Source organism: Zalophus californianus, chromosome 15 (assembly GCF_009762305.2).
Source record: "Zalophus californianus isolate mZalCal1 chromosome 15, mZalCal1.pri.v2, whole genome shotgun sequence".
NCBI lineage: Eukaryota > Metazoa > Chordata > Mammalia > Carnivora > Otariidae > Zalophus > Zalophus californianus.
This window is the reverse complement of record NC_045609.1, coordinates 11,644,053-11,664,036: the sequence shown is the minus strand read 5'-3', so window position 1 is coordinate 11,664,036 and position 19,984 is coordinate 11,644,053. Positions and strand designations below refer to the sequence as shown.

The window sequence follows — 19,984 nt, the reverse complement described above, 5'->3', positions numbered from 1 at the left end:
GGAGAGGGAGAAGCAGACTCCCCGCTGAGCAGGGAGCCCATGCGGGGCTCGATCCCAGGATCCTGGGATCTTGACCCGAGCCGAAGGCAGATGCTTAATGACTGAGCCACCCAGGCGCCCCTAGATTTTATTTTTTTTTTTATTTTTTTTTTTTTAATTTTTTATTGTTATGTTAATCACCATATATTACATCATTAGTTTTTGGTGCAGTGTTCCATGATTCATTGTTTGTTCATAACACCCAGTGCTCCATGCAGAACGTGCCCTCCTCAATACCCATCACCAGGCTAACCCATCCCCCTACCCCCCTCCCCTCTAGAACCCTCAGTTTGTTTTTCAGAGTCCATCATCTCTCATGGTTCGTCTCCCCCTCTGACATACTCCCCTTTTCTTCCTCTCCTGTTATCTTCTTCTTTTTCTTTTTTCTTAAAATATGTTGCATTATTTGTTTCAGAAGTACAGATCTGTGATTCAACAGTCTTGCACAATTCACAGTGCTCACCGTAGCACATACCCTCCCCAATATCTATCACCCAGCCGCCCCATCCCTCCCACCCCCAACCACTCCAGTAACACTCAGTTGTTTCCTGAGATTAAGAATTCCTCATATCAGTGAGGTCATGTGATACATGTCTTTCTCTGATTGACTTATTTCACTCAGCATAACACCCTCCAGTTCCATCCACGTCGTTGCAAATGGCAAGATCTCATTCCTTTTGATGGCTGCATAATATTCCATTGTGTATATATCCCACATCTTCTTTATCCATTCATCTGTCGATGGGCATCTTGGCTCTTTCCACAGTTTGGCTATGGTGGACATTGCTGCTATAAACATTGGGGTACACGTACCCCTTCGGGTCCCTACATTTGTATCTTTGTGGTAAATACCCAGTAGTGCAATTGCTGGATCGAACGGTAGCTCTAATTTCATCTGTTTGAGGAACCTCCATACTGTTTTCCAGAGTGGTTGCACCAGCTTGCATTCCCACCAACAGTGTAGGAGGGTTCCCCTTTCTCCACATCCCCGCCAACATCTGTCGTTCCCTGACTTGTTAATTTTAGCCATTCTGACGGGTGTGAGGTGGTATCTCATGGAGGTTTTGATTTGGATTTCCCTGATGCCAAGCGATGTTGAGCACTTTTTCATGTGCCTGTTGGCCATTTGGATGTCTTCTTTGGAGAAATGTCTGTTCATGTCTTCTGCCCATTTCTTGATTGGATTATTTGTTCTTTGGGTGTTGAGTTTGATAAGTTCTTTATAGATTTTGGATACTAGCCCTTTATCTGATATGTCATTTGCAAATATTTTCTCCCATTCTGTCGGTTGTCTTTTGGTTTTGTGGACTGTTTCTTTTGCTGTGCAAAAGCTTTTTATCTTGATGAAATCCCAATAGTTCATTTTTGCCCTGGCTTCCCGTGCCTTTGGCGATGTTTCTAGGAAGAAGTTGCTGCGGCTAAGGTCGAAAAGGTTGCTACCTGTGTTCTCCTTTAGGATTTGGATGGACTCCTGTCTCACGTTTAGGTCTTTCAACCATTTGGAGTCTATTTTTGTGTGTGGTGTAAGGAAATGGTCCAGTTTCATTCTTCTGCATGTGGCTGTCCAATTTTCCCAACACCATTTGTTGAAGAGACTGTCTTTTTGCCATTGGACATTCTTTCCTGCTTTGTCAAAAATAAGTTGACCATAAAGTTGAGGGTCCATTTCTGGGCTCTCAATTCTGTTCCATTGATCTATGTGTCTGTTTTTGTGCCAGTACCATACTGTCTTGATGATGACAGCTTTGTAATAGAGCTGGAAGTCCGGAATTGTGATGCCGCCAGCTTTGCTTTTCTTTTTCAGTATTCCTCTGGCTATTCTGGGTCTCTTCTGGTTCCATACAAATTTTAGGATTATTTGTTCCATTTCTTTGAAAAAAGTGGATGGTATTTTGATGGGGATTGCATTGAATGTGTAGATTGCTCTAGGTAGCATTGACATCTTCACAATGTTGATTCTCCCAATCCATGAGCATGGAACGTTTTTCCATTTCTTTGTGTCTTCTTCAATTTCTTTCCTGAGTATTTTATAGTTTTCTGAGTACAGATCCTTTGCCTCTTTGGTTAGATTTATTCCTAGGTATCTAATCGTTTTGGGTGCAATTGTAAATGGGATAGACTCCTTGATTTGTCTCTCTTCTGTCTTGTTGTTGGTGTATAGGAATGCCACTGATTTCTGTGCATTGATTTTATAGCCTGCTACTTTACTGAATTCCTGTATGAGTTCTAGCAGTTTTGGGGTGGAGTCTTTTGGGTTTTCCACATACAGTATCATATCATCTGCAAAGAGTGAGAGTTTGACTTCCTCTTTGCCGATTTGGATGCCTTTGATTTCTTTTTGTTGTCTGATTGCTGTGGCTAGGACTTCTAATACTATGTTGAATAGCAGTGGTGAGAGTGGACATCCCTGCCGCGTTCCTGACCTTAGGGGAAAAGCTCTCAGCCTTTCCCCATTGAGAATGATATTCGCTGTAGGTTTTTCATAGATGGCTTTTATGATATTGAGGTATGTACCCTCTATCCCTATACTCTGAAGAGTTTTGATCAAGAAAGGATGTTGTACTTTGTCAAATGCTTTTTCTGCATCTATTGAGAGGATCATATGATTCTTGTTCTTTCTTTTGTTAATGTATTGTATCACGTTGATTGATTTGCGGATGTTGAACCAGCCTTGCAGCCCAGGGATAAATCCCACTTGGTCATGGTGAATAATCCTTTTAATGTACTGTTGGATCCTATTGGCTAGTATTTTGGTGAGAATTTTTGCATCCATGTTCATCAAGGATATTGGTCTGTAATTCTCTTTTTTGATGGGGTCTTTGTCTGGTTTTGGGATCAAGGTAATGCTGGCCTCATAAAATGAGTTTGGAAGTTTCCCTTCCATTTCTATTTTTTGGAACAGTTTCAGGAGAATAGGTATTAATTCTTCTTGAAAGGTCTGATAGAATTCCCCTGGGAAGCCATCTGGCCCTGGGCTTTTGTTTCTTGGGAGATTTTTGATGACTGTTTCAATTTCCTTAGTGGTTATAGGTCTGTTCAGGTTTTCTATTTCTTCCTGGTTCAATTTTGGTAGTTGATACATCTCTAGGAATGCACCCATTTCTTCCAGGTTATCTAATTTGCTGGCATAGAGTTGCTCATAATATGTTCTTATAATTGTTTGTATTTCTTTGGTGTTGCTTGTGATCTCTCCTCTTTCATTCATGATTTTGTTGATTTGGGTCATTTCTCTTTTCTTTTTGATCAGTCTGGCCAGGGGTTTATCAATCTTGTTAATTCTTTCAAAGAACCAGCTCCTAGTTTCGTTGCGCCCCTAGATTTTAAATTTGGGAAATGATATACCCAAGGCTCAGCTCAACCCCAGCCTCACAGTGATTTCTGATATTTCATAAAGGTACGAGTCAGAAGCATATTTAGTATAGAATACCAGCACGTATTTTAGAATCTTGCAGAATGCTCTATTTGCAGGTTCTAAGCTCTTTATTGATTAGCAGTGGTATGACTCTGTGGGTTGTTACACTTTGTTTTCAGGATGTGTATTTATTATCATTCTTCTTTTCTAATACAAACTAAGGTGCTCTAAATGAGGATTCTATTTCATTGGTAGTCCTGGAATCATAGGGAGTATTTGTCTTCATATAGTTATGCCTACAAATTTTCCTGTATTTCCCATTTCTTTCTATTCTCCTCCTTCTAACTCGGGGTTTTGGCTCAGTGGTAATCGTTGTAAACATATTAAAATACTTCTATTGTATTCACACACCAATGAAGGGAGAAAACAGACTAGGTTTTGAAGACCAGTAGTTAGCAGTTTACTAGTCTTGTAACCTTGGGAAATGGTTATATTCTCATCTGTCTACTGCAGACCCATGTTGCCAAAGTCATATTTTAGTGGATTAACATTTTAGAAGTATGGATGGAACTTGACAGATTGTTTGTTGAAGGTTCTCCACATATTCAGTTATAATATAGAAGTTCTATCCTTAAAATTGTGTTAGGTCATAAAGTTTAAGGAATTACAAATATAGAACTGTATAGTGTCATCTCACGCTAGTATAACCAACAGTCCAGTTTGTGCAAGTTAATGAATATTTGAAGTTTAGGGAAGTCTAAATAAAAAATATGTAGCAAAAGGACATGTTATCTTTTTCAGTCAAACTTGTGTAATGACACATGGAATGAAAAATATTTGTCCAATGATATCCGATATTAGGGCCCCATGCCTTCAAATTAGCCTCAGTTCTGGTTTCTGAAGACTTTTCTGGTTCATAGATGAATTTTAGGTTCCATATGACCCCTGAATCTCTGAATTCGGTGTATTCCACCTATTTATTGGTTTCAGTAGGTACATTGAAGGCCAGCCACACTCAGCCTCGAATGTTGGATTTTAAAACAAAAGTTTCTATGCTTTGAAAAAAAAACAATAAAATCATATTTTATGGACCTATAATAAAACCTGGAAAAATGAAGATTCTTCACCTTATGTTAGGTGTTAAATGATTGCATCTTTTGAGAACTGTAACCTATTCAGTATGTTTACATAGATAATGCAATTGAAAGCATTCAGTATAGAACCCAGTATACCCCATGCTCAGTGACTGGCTAGCACAGTGCCCTCTGCATATAGGTGTTAATGTTTAAGTGGAGGACTGTCCCCCAAATCTTTCCTGCCCCTCTAGGCTGCCTAGAATTCCAACTACTGGACAGTATAGTCTTTGGTCTCTGATAGAAAGGAGGATTCTCACACAGTGAGTGTGGGCTGGTGAGAAAAGGCCTTCTGGACCCCTGCCCAAGGAGGCCACCTCCCCTGGGGAAGGCTTCTCCCATGGCGACCTTGACTTCCAGGTCACTGAGCTTCCTGGGTAGGGAGGGGGCCTCCAGAAGGGAGATGAGGTTGGCTCAGCTATCAGTCACAGGTCTGATATGTAGAATTTACTTGGTTTTTCTTCCAAAGAAGTCCTTTATGATACTTGTTCTCATTTTCTGCCCTGTATGGTGCTAGTTCCTGGTGACATTATTATAATAACTTCTTTTCCTTCTAGGTGACTCAGGCTTCAGGGGACTCACTGATCTACTTGTCCTCTTGATGTTAGAGTCTAAAAGACTTTTTTAAAGATCATGGGTGGGAAGTGAGATGTACCTAAAGTGACCATAAGAATATTTGGGAAAGTTTAGTTTGATTAGCAGCTAGTTGTTAACAAGGGCTTTAGGTGGTGGTTAAAAGTAGAGGTTCTGTAGTCATTGGGCCTGGCTTTGAATCCTGGCAGCATCCCACATACTAGCCCTGAGACCCTGGGCTTGAACTTCTCAGTGCTTCCTCTATCAAGTGGGGATAATGATAGATAGCACCTAGTTCACATGATTGCCTAGGACTTAAGCAGTGGCTGGGACAGACTGAGAGCACAGCTCAGCCGGTGGGTGCAGATTACAAGGTGCCCTGCTGGTGTAGTCGGGTAGCTGTGTCCTGTAATTAAATGGGAGCCACGGCTGCTGACCCCCTTCCTGCCCCCCAGAGGGGACCGCCAATTCTTACCCATGCACCCTGAGTCCCCAGTGAGAGAGAGCAGTGATTTGTATCAGGATTTGTGGTCTCCATATGCAGGCTTTGTTGTATTTGTTTGCTCCAAAGGCTTATTGCTGTGGCATTCAGAATGTGAAATGATAGTTAATGGGGACAAGAAGATTAATGGCAAAATTTAAAATCACTTAGTGGCTAATACCTTAGTGGCCTATGCAGTCTGTATCTTGATATGCAGGTTGGCTATCCTATTAACATTTCTAAGCTGTTTAGAAATTGGCTGGATGCACATTCATTTTTCATCTCTGCTCTTCCATTCAGGAAATATCAGTAGGGTTTAATAATTCCTTGTCATTTCTGGAAAGATAAATCAGATTATAGATTATTAAGGGTGATTTTTCATGTTGATGGTGGATAAACATGAAGAGGCACCCTTGCTGAATGGAGACTGACTTATCGATTATGATCACGGGTTTAATGAGACCACTCAAATACTTCAGTGCTCATGGATTCTTTTCTAGTGTTACCGTAGGTGGATCCAGGAATACTATTAACTATGATTGTGTACTGATTGTTGAGCACCTACTATCCCACATGAGCTTCCCAGAGGACGTATTTTATAGTTGAGGAAATGCAGAGAGGTTGAACAACTGACCCAAGATGTTATGGGTTTCCACTCCCAAGCTCATTTTCTTACTTTCATACTTTGATCAAGACTCTTGATACAGGGGCACCTGGGTGGCTCAGTTGGTTAAGTGACTGCCTTTGGCTCAGGTCATGATCCCGGCGTCCTGGGATCGAGTCCCACATCGGGTTCCCGGCTCAGCGGGGAGCCTGGTTCTCCCTCTGACCCTTTCCCCTCTCATGCTGTTTCTCTCTCTCTCTCTCTCTCTCTCTCAAATAAATAAATCTTAAAAAAAAAAAAAAACAACTCTTGATAAAATCGACTAACAACAAAAAGAGTTTTTTAGTAAAATCTAGCCTTCCATAGGAGTCCGATCACTGTGGCAAATTTGGCATTTGAGTCCTAGAGTCCAATTTTGAGCTATGGGGGATTAAATTAAATAATGTATATAAAGTATGTGGGGGGACCTGCCACACGGTCAGTGCTTTATCTTCACCTTGGCCTCTAGCATTGGATGGGGCACCTGTTGAAGCTTTTGAAGTCTGCTGGAATATAGGAACTAAGAGAGTAAGCTGGAGTGTCAAATAGGCCTGGTTATGAATATGGCGCTCTCTAACTTTGGGCTGTAGGTCATGTGGGGGGATTCTGGTTGCAAACAAGAGACCCTTTTTTTTTTTTTTTTTTTTTTTAAAGATTTTATTTATTTGACAGAGAGAGACACAGCAAGAGAGGGAACACAAGCAGGGGGAGTGGGAGAGGGAGAAGCAGGCTTCCCGTGGAGCAGGGAGCCCGATGCGGGGCTTGATCCCAGGACCCTGAGATCATGACCTGAGCCGAAGGCAGAGGCTTAACGACTGAGCCACCCAGGCACCCCGACCCTTATTTCTAATTGCCTTATACCAAAGGGAGTTTCTTAAATCTAGAGGTAGAGCCTGTCCAGAACTGGCTGTTCCAGGTGATACATCTCTCTTCTCCGCTACTCTTGATGTTAATCCATCTCTTAACTCATAGCAAGAAAGCTGAAGGACTTCTAGTCATCACATGCCGATGTGGCACTGTCCAAAGAAAGAAACCAGACTCTTTCTTCTGGGGGCCGTTTCCTAGTAGAAAAGAACATTTTTTTCCAGAAGCCAGGCTTCTCTTGTGTTTCGGGAACTAGAGTTTGGTCAAATGCCCGTTTCTGAAATAATTGCTAACAAAATGAAAATAACCTCCCCTTGAAGCACATGGCTTTGTGGGGGTGGAATGGGTAACTGCACAGAACTGAGATCTCGTTAGACAGGAAGGAGGGAAAGGGTGCTAATCTCCTCTGCAATTCTCAGTCTCCTTATGTGTAAATGAGGGAGGCTAACACTTAGCTCACACGGTTGTCAAGTGAGACGGGCACCAAAGACCAGCATCAGAACAAGGGATTACCATGCATTTGAAGGTGCAAGAGAGCAGGGCCACACGTTCCATCCTCTACTTAGGCTTATGTACTGAAAGCTATGCAATTTTAAGCAATCTTGGGCTCTCCTTTTTAACTGTTCAACAGCGGTCTTTTGAGAGGCTGCCATGTGGTGGGCATTGTGCTGGGAACCACACAGGACTTAACCTGTGCCGTATGTGTATGTGTGTGCATACTATCAGCTAGGATTATGTGTTTCATAGTGCATCGTATATATTATCCATGGTGCTCACGACAGCACCTCAGAGCAGGTGTTTCCCCCATTGAGGAAATGCATGTAGGAATGTTAAGTGAATATTACCGAGTGCTGGTTGGGGCAAAACTTACTGTTCTGAACGAGTCCTGCAGGTCAAAGACGGCTTGTCTCTTTCATTAATAGACATTGGAGATCCGTCTGCTTCCCTGGAAAGTTGGTAGCTAAAGTATCTCATGCATTTATAATTTTTAAAATCTGTAACTTCTCTGTTAATGTGAATTTATTATTATGGTTAGTGATAGACTTGAATAAAAGCACTGATTCGATGAAACCCCATACCAGCTAATCTATGCTTTTGCTCACTTAAGACATTAAATTTAGTTTATGAAATGTACCAGAAGCAGAGTGATGTTTCTGAGGAAATCAGTCAATATTAGAAAGAACGATTTGATTCACTTTGTTTGGGTCACAAGCATGCCATTTCCAACACAGGATACTTCCTAGGAATTAGGATCATAGGGAAAGATTCGATTTAAAAAGTGAGGGGCATGAAAATACAGGACACCTCAGACATTCGGCTAATAGCACCGATACTTGATTTAGTCACATGTACTGCCAGTTTGCCAAGAAGAAAATTGTCTATTTGCCTTATTAGATACATATTCAGAAGTCGAATTAGTAACTGGGTTCTTATCTGTTTCTGGGTTTAAAGCATCTGTGTGAGTTAACAAGAAAGGAGATGTTTTTATCTCTTTATCCAGTGTCTCACTGAAGTGATATTTTCTGGGCTGTGGTCAGCAGACACAGGTTTTGTTCCCTGCCCGCCCCGCCCGCCGCCCCGCCCCATGCCAGAGGGCCACCTAGGGGGCATGGTGTGTTGACATTTTCCATTTTGTTCATGGTATCATAGTCATTTTTCTCTCCCTTTTTAAAAAAGTGAATTCAGAGCAGGTAGAATGTGCCAGAGCAGACAGGGCCCTCTGGGTGGTAGTAAGGAAGATGGGTTTATTCTAAGAGGCTTGGGAAACCATTGGAGAGTTTTAAGATTTTTTTATTTATTTGCCGGGGGGGAGAGCATGCGCATGTGCACAAGCAGGCAGAGGGAGAGGGAGAAACAGCCTCACTGCTGAGCAAGAAGCCCGGTACAGGACTCAGTCCCAGGGGATCATGACCTGAGCTGAATGAAGGCAGATGCTTAACTGTGCCACCCAGGCATCCCGGTATCATAGTCTTTCAATGGAATGGTGACCCTACTTTTTTTTTTTTTTTTCCTTTGGAAAACACACATTTGGAAAGTTAAGGAACAGCTTCGTCCAGAGCAGATGGTGTGCGAGGTGTGAGAATAACCGTTGGCAGGTACTATGGAGAGAAGCCAGTGGGCTCCGGGAGGACTTGTGTGCCTGTTTTATCCTTGGAATAGTGCATTTGTGTGATGTTTTGTATCCTCTTTCAGACGTGTGAAAATGGAGGCTTGGGGCCAGTGTTGGGGATATGTTGGTGCATAATAAGTTGGTGCATAATAAATGGGCCAGAGAGACGCTCTCCATGTTGTTTCTTCAAACATACTCTAAACGTCTTGTGTTGGGCCAGCCAGAGTCCTGTCTTTTTGCTGTTCCTATCCTCTCTTTCCTTGGATTTTTGCTCGTATACTGGAAAGAAACGTCTCTCCTCTTCCTTGAGGTTTTCAGTCTGTATTTAAGGTTTTGATAATACCTGCGATGTAGGTAGATGCAAGCTGGGGGAAAAAAATAATAGTCTAGTAGCAATGGCATTTTCCAACCCCGAACTCATGTTTCTTCTTCGTATTATTATTTTAAGGGTAAATGTGAGAGCCGGCTTGCCCTAAGCTAATTCAGACACACTGTGCTTTTCTAAAAATGAGGTTCTTCCCCAAGCTTCCATCTGAGCACTGGTTCTGGTGCCTGCGTGTAGAGCAACTTGACCCCTAAAGATAATGTATGGCCTGAACGCCAGTGCTGGTGACTTCCCTGGGGCCAATTACCGGTGCTCTGTACGGCGCTGTGATCGGCAGGGAGGCCCTTGTGTTCCTCAGGTAAGACAGAACGTCAGTTTCAGTTACTAATGAGATGAAAGGTCTCTGACAACTCAATTAGCATTTTAGCCGTAGGCATATTTGGTCAGCTAAGATGCACTCTGGTGCATCAAATAACAAAATTTTCTTTTTTCCTTTTTTTTTTTTTTTTTTTTTTAAAGTACATGGTAGAGGGAGAGAAGTAACTGGCCGTGGGTCATAGAAAACCCTGAGCAGAAAGGATGCATAGGTTTTCTGCCATCACCCAGAAACATTTGACCACACCTTAGGTTGGCCTCAGTCATTTGGTCATCAGGCAGATGCATGCACATCCAAACTCTGGAGACCAGGTGATGAGCAATTACTGACATGAAGAACAGCAGCAAACACAAAGATCTTTGGTGTGTGTGCCAAATGGGGTACGCTTAGGGAGTTGCCTTTTCTTGTGAGGCAGAATTGCTTTTTCAGGTGACCATGCCCATGGTGGGCCAACTGATTCATTTTCCTACAATTTGTCCATTATAGTTCGTTCAGCATTCTTGGTGATGTAGACATGAACTCATAAAACAGAATCTAACCTAGCATGGATGAGTATTTCCCTTCAAGTCTTACCTTGTGGGACAAAATAATGATAGTAATAATGAGAAAAACGGTAATCTTTGTAGTGATAGTAAAATGTACTCAGTTTATTATGTCCAGGCACTGTTCTGAAGTCTTTACATATACTAACAAGCCTATGAGTTACTATGATTATCCCCATTTTACAGGTGAGGAAACTGAGTTGCAGCAAAGTTAAGAATTTTACGCAAACTTAGAGTTGACAGAGAGGGTTTCAAACATTGCATCCTAGTTTTTAAAATAGTTTTTCTTTTTCTTTTTCTTTTTCTTTTTTTTTTTTTTTTTTTTTTTTTTAAGATTTTATTTGTCCAAGAGAGAGCACCCAAGCTGGGGGAGCATCAGGCAGAAGGAGAAGCAGACTCCCCGCTGAGCAAGGAGCCCGATGTGGGACTCTGTCCCAGGACCCTGGGATCATGACCCAAGCCAAAGGCAGACATGTTAACCGACTGAACCACCCAGGTCTCCCTAAAATAGTTTTTATTTAGAAAGAGAGCGAGCAGGGGGAGGGGCAGAGGGAGACTCTCCAGCAGACCCCCCACTGGCCGTGGAACCCAACGTGGGGCTCAGTCTCACAATCCTGAGATCATGACCTGACCTGAAACCAAGAGTTGGACACTTAACTGACTGAGCCACCCAGGTGCCCCTTGCTTCCCAGTTTTAGATTCTCTATTCTTAACCATTGGACTGTGTTTCCAAAGATGAGATTCTGTTTGAATCTTCTTGGGAGCTGGTAGTATCTCATTCTTTCTGAGTATGCCCAGCCAGTTGCATCCATTTTCTTGCTTGGGTTCTGAAGAACATGGGAAATAAAAGAGTAGAGCAAGTGAGAGATTATGACTTGCGTTTATTACCGATTGGGTGGCCCATTCTTCTTGTGGACAGCGTGTTTCCAATAGGAGGAAAGGGTGGAGCTGAGACCAGCATGCTTGCTTATTCCCCTGTTTACCAATCTGCTCGGTTAAGCCATGTCCTGGGGGTGCAGAGGAGGAAGGGACACAGAGAGACCTGAGAGAATCCTTCCTAATGGAAACCAGGGATGGGGAAAAGGGGCTCCCTTCTCACTTCAGAGTTAGGAGTTCATCAAGTCTGGAATCTAGCTAAAAGTTAACAATCCCGTTAGAGGGGTTGCCGTGATGTTCAGTAATTCTTGTGTGGTTTGGCGGAAAAATCGCATGATGGTATGAATATAGTTGGAATCCTCCTGAGTTCGTATTGAATTGCTGCATATTTCAACTCTCCCTGATTTCTGGAAACTACAAGTGGATCCTTCTGGACCTATGTACTTCGGTTTTCTTTTCTCTGTTCTTGAAGTGATTTGTCTTTTCCTTTCTGATTTCAAAGCCATTGCTTACCTGTTTTTCTTACTGACAATGTGACTAGTTCTAAGGCATGATTGTGTTAGTGAATATTTTGTGATATAACTTGTAATTATGTTTATTTAGAAAAGCACCTCAGATCTCAAAGCAGTATGGAGAGCTCAGCAACAGTATTTAAACAGATTGTTGTGAGAGGTAACTTAGTAGATCTTTAGACTTTTCCTTGTTCTCTATTGTAAGAACCATTTAGGAGTGTTTAAAACTCCAGTGTTGGGGTGCCTGAGTGGCTCAGTCGGTTAAGTGTCTGCCTTCAGCTCTGGTCATGATCCCACAGCCCTGGGATCGAGCCCCGCATTGGACTTTCCACTCAGCGGGGAGTCTGCTTCTCCCTCTCCCCTTCCCCCCACTTATGCTTGTGCTCTCTCTCTCCCTCTCTGAAGTAAATAAAAATTAAAAAAAATTCCAATGCTACTTTGCAGTATAGACCAGAAGCAATTAGTGGTGAAATTTGTAGTTCTTTTTTAAAGATTTTATTTATTTGAGAGAGAGCACAAGCAGGGGGAGCGGGGCGGGGGGGGGAGAGGAGCAGGCTCTCCACCGAGCAGAGAGCCCAATGTGGGGCTCAATCCCAGGACCCTGAGATCATGACCTGAACTGAAGGCAGATGCTTCACGGACTGAGCCACCCATGTGCCCCAAAATTTGTGGTTCTTAAGAGTGACAGGACAGTGTAGGAGGCCAGATGCTCATTTGTAGGATGCCTTCTGGAATGGAGTGGGGGAGGCACGTGGGTCACATACTGTTTAGTAATAATTATGTGTAAATGGTAAAGACGTGTGCTGTCCAAAATTTATAGAAAATGTTTTCTAAACCACGTTAAACGTTCTCTTCCTTTTCATGGTTTTCGAATGCTCTTTGGCGTAGAGCTTGAAGGAGAAGCCTTCAGTGCCGTGAAGGAAGTTGGGGGGAAGAAAGAACCATGTCAGCTAACATGTATTACATTTGACAGTGTGCCTCGGACTGTGCCAGTCACTTTAATCACTGCTTCCTGTAATTCCGGAGGTCTTCACCATTCTACAGATGCAGAGTCTCAGGCTTTCAGTAGTGAAGCTAGTTCCCCGTGGTTGTGCAGGTGATGGGGGGGGGGGGGGGCGGGTAAAGCTGCGCCCCAGGCTTGGGTGTGAGCACCTAGGACATCCTCAAGGGTGTTGAATATGCTTGTATCCTTGGCCTCCTGCATGCAGGGCTCAGCATGCTTGCCTGGGGCTAGGGAGGTGGCATTTTATGCCAAATAGTTAACTTCATAAGATTCCTATGCTCAAGAGGTTTTTGTTCTCGCTTGGTGCTCAAAACACAGTGAAATAAAACCCAGAAGGCTTTGGACTGAAGTAGCCCAGTGCACCGTGGTGGGTTCTAGACATAGCGAGATCCCCCACCGGCCTTGCCTCTGCTCCTGGGCAGGTGAAGACCTTGTGGGGTGTTGTAGAGAAGAGTTGCCCCCCAGCACCATCCCTGTTGGCTCCTGTAGAAAAACACCAGCCTAGGAAGACAGTCTTCCTTGTTTTTAATTTTTTTGTTTTTGTCTTTGGAACTCTGCCTTCTGCCTGGACACTGCCATCTAGATACCTTCTTTATGTCATTGTATCTTGTTGTTAATCGGAAAGGTGACTAAAATGTTGAACTATTACATTACCCTAAGGAAAATAACTAAAATTAACCATGAAAAGCAACTATCTTTTATTTATACTGGAGGAAACACTGGGGAAAAAAACTTAAATTGTGGCTAACATAAATAGAGAGGGCAAATGTCCCTCTAGTGAGCGTTCTAATGCTTTTAAAAATAAATATTTCTAATATCATCCCTAAGCTATTTGATTTATTTAAAAGAGAATGTTGACTTTAATCTCTCTTCTACATGTGAGTTACAGGAGTTTTCAGACTTGTTACCAAGTCCTTTAATGCTAAATAGCTTTAGAAAAAAAAAACAGCAGTCACTTGAAATGAATAAGTTCTCTCAACATTATGCTAATTTTTTTCCCAAATGGAGGTATTTTAAGGAATCGTCCTTGACAGTAGAGACATAATTAAGTTTTTAAAAAACATGTTCATCTGGAAACCAACTATAGATTTAGTTCTGCCCCTCATAGATGGCTTAATAGAAGTCAGTTGTATACTGGGGTGTTTTCATTTTTTAAAATGATAATCCTAAAACTGTGACTAGTTGTAATTTGAAGTATACTTTTCCTTGTATACAAGTTAAATCTGTTAAGAGGAGCATGATTTTAGCATAATAAATGAGGATCATGAGATTTGTTTATGTAGCTGATTGTTTTGTCTGTGAGCAGCTTTATATCATGAAAATGAAAGAACTGGGTATTTTTATTTTTTGCATCGTTTTTTCCTGTTTATTTTTTAAGCCGGTTAAATGCCTTGCTGAACAGAGGGGCGTAAAGTGAATTAGAGCTTCTTAAAACTGTGTCGACGTAGGCCCTGAATCAAGACCCGTGGTTTGTAATAGCTGTTGGTTTCAAACAGGAGCCAAGAGTGATGTGTTTCTGCGGTCTGTTAGCCATTCAGCACCACGGTGGGAATGGCTCATTCAATGGGAAGAACATAGTTTACGGGGGGAAAACAAAAAACAAAAACTTTGTCAACGACTGTAGTTCATGTTGATTAGATGTATGTGAATCTATAATGGAGAGTCCAGTTTTAGCATTAGCTCCACATACGGTTATTAAAATACTTACCATAACTTTCCTGTATTTTGTTTTACCCACAGAAATTCCCTTCCAAGCCAGAACTTGGTTAATCTCTCCATGACATAATACATGGTTATGAATACAGAAGATGCTCCCCAGTGAAGGGAGATGTGTACGGCGTTAGACTTTGTAGTCGGGCACTCTGGACCCGCCTGCCTTGTTAGGAGGCTTAGGTCCACAACGCTGCACTCATGGCCTAAGTGGGTCCTTGTGTGTTGTCAAGCCTTTTCCACCTCTCCACGCCCTCCCACCCAATCTTACCCTACTTTGGTTTTTAAAGAAGTCACCATTTTCTTTGCCGTGGATCAGGGTGGTGATGGACAAATCACTTAGCATCTCTGGGCCTCACATGGGCTTTTTCTCTGAGGTGGTAAGGAGGCCTGTTTTCCCCCATTAGATGCCAAATAAGATGAGGTCTTTTCACTAGTGACCCAGCGTTCTGTAGCTCAATTCTAATTAACGTTTATCTAATTTTAGATAGCAACTTCTGTGGTCTACATGATGTCTTACCCTTTGGGATGCTATAACAAAATATCACAGACTGGGTGGCTTTAAGCCACACAGTTTATTGCTCACCGTTCTGGAGGTTGGAAGTCTGAGGTCAGGGTGCCAGCATGGTTGGGTGGGCGCTGTCTTCTGGGTCACAGACTTCTCACTGTCCTCACATGGTAGAAGAGCTAGGGAGACTTGTGGAGTCTCTGACAAGGATAATAATCCCATCCGTGAGGGCTTCATGTTCATGACCTGAGCACCTTCCAACACCATCACTTGGGCATTAGGATTCCAACACGTGAATTTTGGGGGGTACTCAAGCATTTAGACCAAAGCACATTAGAAAGTGTGAACAGAGGAGAGAAAGTTGTGGATGCTAGAGGGTTAGGAAATTATGCTTGAATGTACTTCAACACTGAAGACATTTTTGTTGACTGCATCGTCCGCGGGATGTTTTGGGTACCATACATAACTGATATTTTTATCAGCTTCGCATAGTAGGGTAGGATATTGGAGGAGAAATCTGGGAAGCCTACGCGGAAAGAATGTGAAGATTAAAGAAACACCAGTTTGTAGTTAGGGCATATTTGTTAAGAGGAAATACCCTGTGATAATTCCTATATTCCCGTGAAAATTGTGAATTACTGTTTGGTAAGGGACTCCAGTTCATTTCAGTGCCCCAGAAGTTTTTAATTCTGTGAGAACACATGACTGAATTGGAACTCAGACTGTTTTTAGAGGCTCACAGATTGCTTTATCCATCTTGAAATTCCTCCTTGTGCAACCTTAAACCCACCGGTTGAACAGAATTTTTTGTTTGGGAGAGAGAAGTTTATGGTATAAGTGATCATTTTAGGTATTTAGGTAGCTTTTTCTCTTGGTCTTACCCAGTAATTTGTTATTAGTTATTAATGGACCCCGTTTTGGGTGATTTTTCATACTCTATTTCCATTGGGTGAATTTCTGATTAAGGTTCACTGTATTTTTGTGCATGTATCATGGCTAGGACATGCATCATTCAAGTGTAATGGCTATTAGTCTTGCCATTCCCAGCTTGGTGGTCTTATTATTTTTGTTGTTGTTTAAACATTCCTTGGAGTGTTCCTTAGGAAGGATATGCTCTTTTTAGTGTAACTTGTTTAGAAATTCTACAAATCAAAGCTTCCACTTAAATACAGCTCTCCTGTTAATAATACCAACTGTAGGAATGTATGTTGGTAAGCATGTTATCTACCAATCAGAGAATTGGGTATTCAACTCTTTCTAAGGTATTAGAAATGCTCTACGTGTTCCGTAGGCCTTTGCTTTACTCCTCTAGCTAGAACCCTGGGTCATATATCCTACTGGACAGTTCCGTGTGGTTGTCCCACTTAGATAATTACCAGCACAGTACCAAAAGATGAAAAACTTGCTAAAGTTTCTTCTAGAAGAAGTTCCAGGTAAACTGTCTGACATTTGTAGGAACAATAGCTTTCTTCTCCTACCTTCAAGATCCCTGGAAACTTCTCAGCTCCTAGGAGGAAGATGCTCCCATCTACTGAAATTTTGCCTTGCCTTCTTTTAACGGGAAGACCTACCTCCTGCCCTCTGATGAAGCTGATCCTATAATCTCCAAAGTCCTTGCTTTTTTTCAAGACATTAAATAACCCCAGCCCTACCAGCTACAGCAAACAATTTAAATAGAAAAAAACATGGCACCCATTTTTTCTTAATGGATTGTGATGGGCTACGCTTCAATTCTGTCTTTGCCAGTTTTGTTATTTTGTATGCAGAAGACTTGGTGTTAATTCTTTATTTGAATTACTTGGTAAATTATTACATTTGCCGAGAGAGGCAGAGTCATGAATTTAGTCAGTAAAAGTTTATTGTGGACATACAAGATAGTGGGCCTACTGGTCAGTACTATGCATTCATACATGAAATACTAAGTAACTGACTTCAGGAACCTCATAAGAAATGCACTTAGTGTGCATTTTCCTTGATTAGAGCCACTGACATTTTTTCTAGAACATTCTGAAGTCACCTTAACCTTAGAGTAAAACCCTTTTTCAACAAGAATCAAGTATCCTCCCTGCTTCTGTGCCTTTTCTTCTAAAGATACAACTCTTGTATAATAAGGTTGTGGAATTGGGTGGAACCCTCAAAGTGAACCTTTGAACCTTTCCATGTCACTCCCATACTTCGTTCATAAACCCTTCGGCTACGTCTAGACAGAATTCACAATACTTCCCAGAAAGTAGTTTTGGCTGTTAGTAAGTTGTGGTATTTAATTCCTTCATGAGTTCCTTACCACACGGAGCCTATGAAATATTCAGAAGTTTACATCTGAAGTATATGTTCAGTGGGAATTGGCTTGTCATCAAATCTCAGGTGTTAAAAAAACATTTTTACATGCTCTATATTGGAATGATTGCAAATTTCTTAACTGTGGGGATGAATTAAAATATGTAAATTGAAAGTTGTAAACATATGATTGTAAATTAATTTTTTTTTGCTGTGAGTATTAAACAGGTGGTAGATTCATGGTTAATATTCTAGGAAATAGAAAACATTTCTAGATAGCCTAATCTTGTTAGATGTATAGAAGTAGAGAATACTTTTTTCATTTTTTTTTTTTCATTAACATTTAGTGGTACCTACTAATTTCTAGGCATTGCAGTAAATGTTGGGGACTCAGATGATGTGGCCCCCAGAAACTCACAGTTTAGTGATTTTTTTTTTAATGGTCAAAAATCTAATTTTTCTTTTTTTTTTTTTAAATTTAGAGAGAGCACATGTGTGCTCTTGTGCATATGAGTGGGGGAAGGGACAGAGGGGGAGGGAGGGGAAAAGGGACAGAATCCCAAGCGGGCTGTGCGCTGAGCATGGAGCCTGATGCAGGGCTCAATCTCAGGACTCTGAGATCTTGACCTGAGCCAAAACCAAGAGTCAGATGCTCAACCGACTGAGCCACCCAGGTACCCCAAAATCTAGTTAACTTTTAAAAAAGCTTATGGATACCGTGAGAACTGTGTCCTCTACTCTTAATGATTTAGGTGCTTAAAAGCCCTAATGTAGCCCTCTTTGGAATTTGGGGTCTTTGAAGAGTCTTCATTCAGAAGCCCAGGCATCCTTTCCAAAATTCTGACTAAATGTTAAAAAGATGAGGTTTTACTATTTGATCCCTTGACTCCAGTCCATATGCATTGACTTTTACTTTTTGTAGAGTATATTTATCAAAAGTAGAAAAAATGATTCTAGAGGGCTGTCCTTTAAACAAGAGGGGTTTTCGTACTTTCAGCCAAAGGCCCATCTCAATTTGGGAAGGTCCCAGGATTGTCTGAGCCTTCCTAACTTGTCTTCTCCTGGTCACTGATGCACAGTTGTTCTTGAAATCAGGAGTAGGTATTCAGCTAGTAAAGGTCAATGAGGATCCATATCACTTCTGGTCTCCTTATCAATCAGATTCTTTATCATGATTGGTTTTATGGTTTCTATAAATTGTAGAGCTGCTTCTCAAAATGGTTTCTGGATATGAACACCAGTTCGTCTGAATTCATGGCACAGTGCCTCTTTACTAACAAGCAAAGTGGAGATTGTGAACTATTTATTGCCTAGTTGATCAAACATTTGAAAAAGTTTGGGTTTGACTACTGCAATTGCAACATTGACTTGCTCCCCAAGCGTGTGTAAAGATCCCAAAGCTATGATCATTCATATCATCTAAGTAACAAGGGGTCTAAGAGAAGGATAGATCATTGAGATGCTTTACCATCATCCCTTAAGGCTAGACACATGGTCGTTAAAATAGTTTTTAGAGCAAAGGGTAAGGTACAGATGTGCCATCATTTAAACAGACAAATGCTAACTTCTACGTGTCAGGTGTATGTATATTTGAGGAAAGCCTGAGAAGGAAGCCTTGGTGTTTATCACATACTTATCTTTATCCCAGTGTTTTGCATTATGAGTAGGAATTTCCCAAGCCTATATTCATTCTAGCATATTCTGAGAGTATATGGGGAGTCCATGTACACAAACTTCTCTTCCCCTCCATAGCGTTCTATCATCCATCAATTTTTCAAAATAACAGTAAAACACCAAAAACCTGGTTTACAAATTGGAAAGGTTTATTTCTAATCAGACCAATTGATGCCTTTCATTAGCTCTGATACAAGGAGGAAAAGGAAGGGTGTACCTTCCGTGTTTCAGACACTTAGTGGTTCCTATATTAGTTCCCATATTACCTCCCATTCACCTGTAGTGATTATTGTGAGATAGTAGGTCAGTGAATAGCATTGAAATTTTGTATTGGATTCTTTTTATTTGCATCTTTATTTTTTCTTGGCAAGTGCCAGGAAAGAATAAGGAATTTAGGAAAAAATGCACACGGGGCATGTATTTAAAGAGCTAGAACAGAGTCTAAGGAACCAAGCTAGAATTAGGGGATGAACATTGACTTAGTAAAAGCCTTAGGTATCCACAAATTTGTTCTGTTACTTTATTTTGTAGAGGAAGAAATTTAGGTCTAGGAAAATTAAATGGTTCATCCAAGATGATAAAGATGGTTACTGGTTAAAAAAAAAAAAGCTTATCTGAAGTTCTTTGTTAGAATTAAGAATAAGTAACAAAATCGTGAAGATAGCAGGCTGTAAACTCCTTATCCTTGGAGCAGTAAACTAGAGAAAAAGAAGTTACACTGAACTTAGTATAGAAGCATTTGATAGTTGAAGCTTTTACTAATGGCATGTGGTACTTTGAGATAACTGCAAGAGAAAATGTTTTTGGTATGGTCCCTTCCTGAAGGGTGGGGGGGGGGCGGTGGAATGATTGGAGGCCATGTCAGTATCCTTTAATTATTTACTGTGGTGTGCTAGGAGGAGCCCATAGTTCAGAGAAGGAAAATATCGATCTTCAGATATTGGGAATCCTAACCGGTCCCTTGGTCTTGGCCTCCTTCTCAACCG

The 19,984-nt window shown here is 41.4% G+C and overlaps 1 protein-coding gene and 1 non-coding gene across 2 annotated transcripts in view; both read left to right on the top strand.

Moving 5' to 3' along the window:
- The window catches only part of RYR2 (ryanodine receptor 2), a 732,757-nt gene that overhangs the window by 143,609 nt on the left and 569,164 nt on the right, over positions 1-19,984 (top strand).
- On the top strand, positions 14,275-14,407 carry LOC113923986. The gene has a single exon (XR_003520491.1). It is a non-coding gene; the product is annotated as a small nucleolar RNA SNORA2/SNORA34 family (small nucleolar RNA).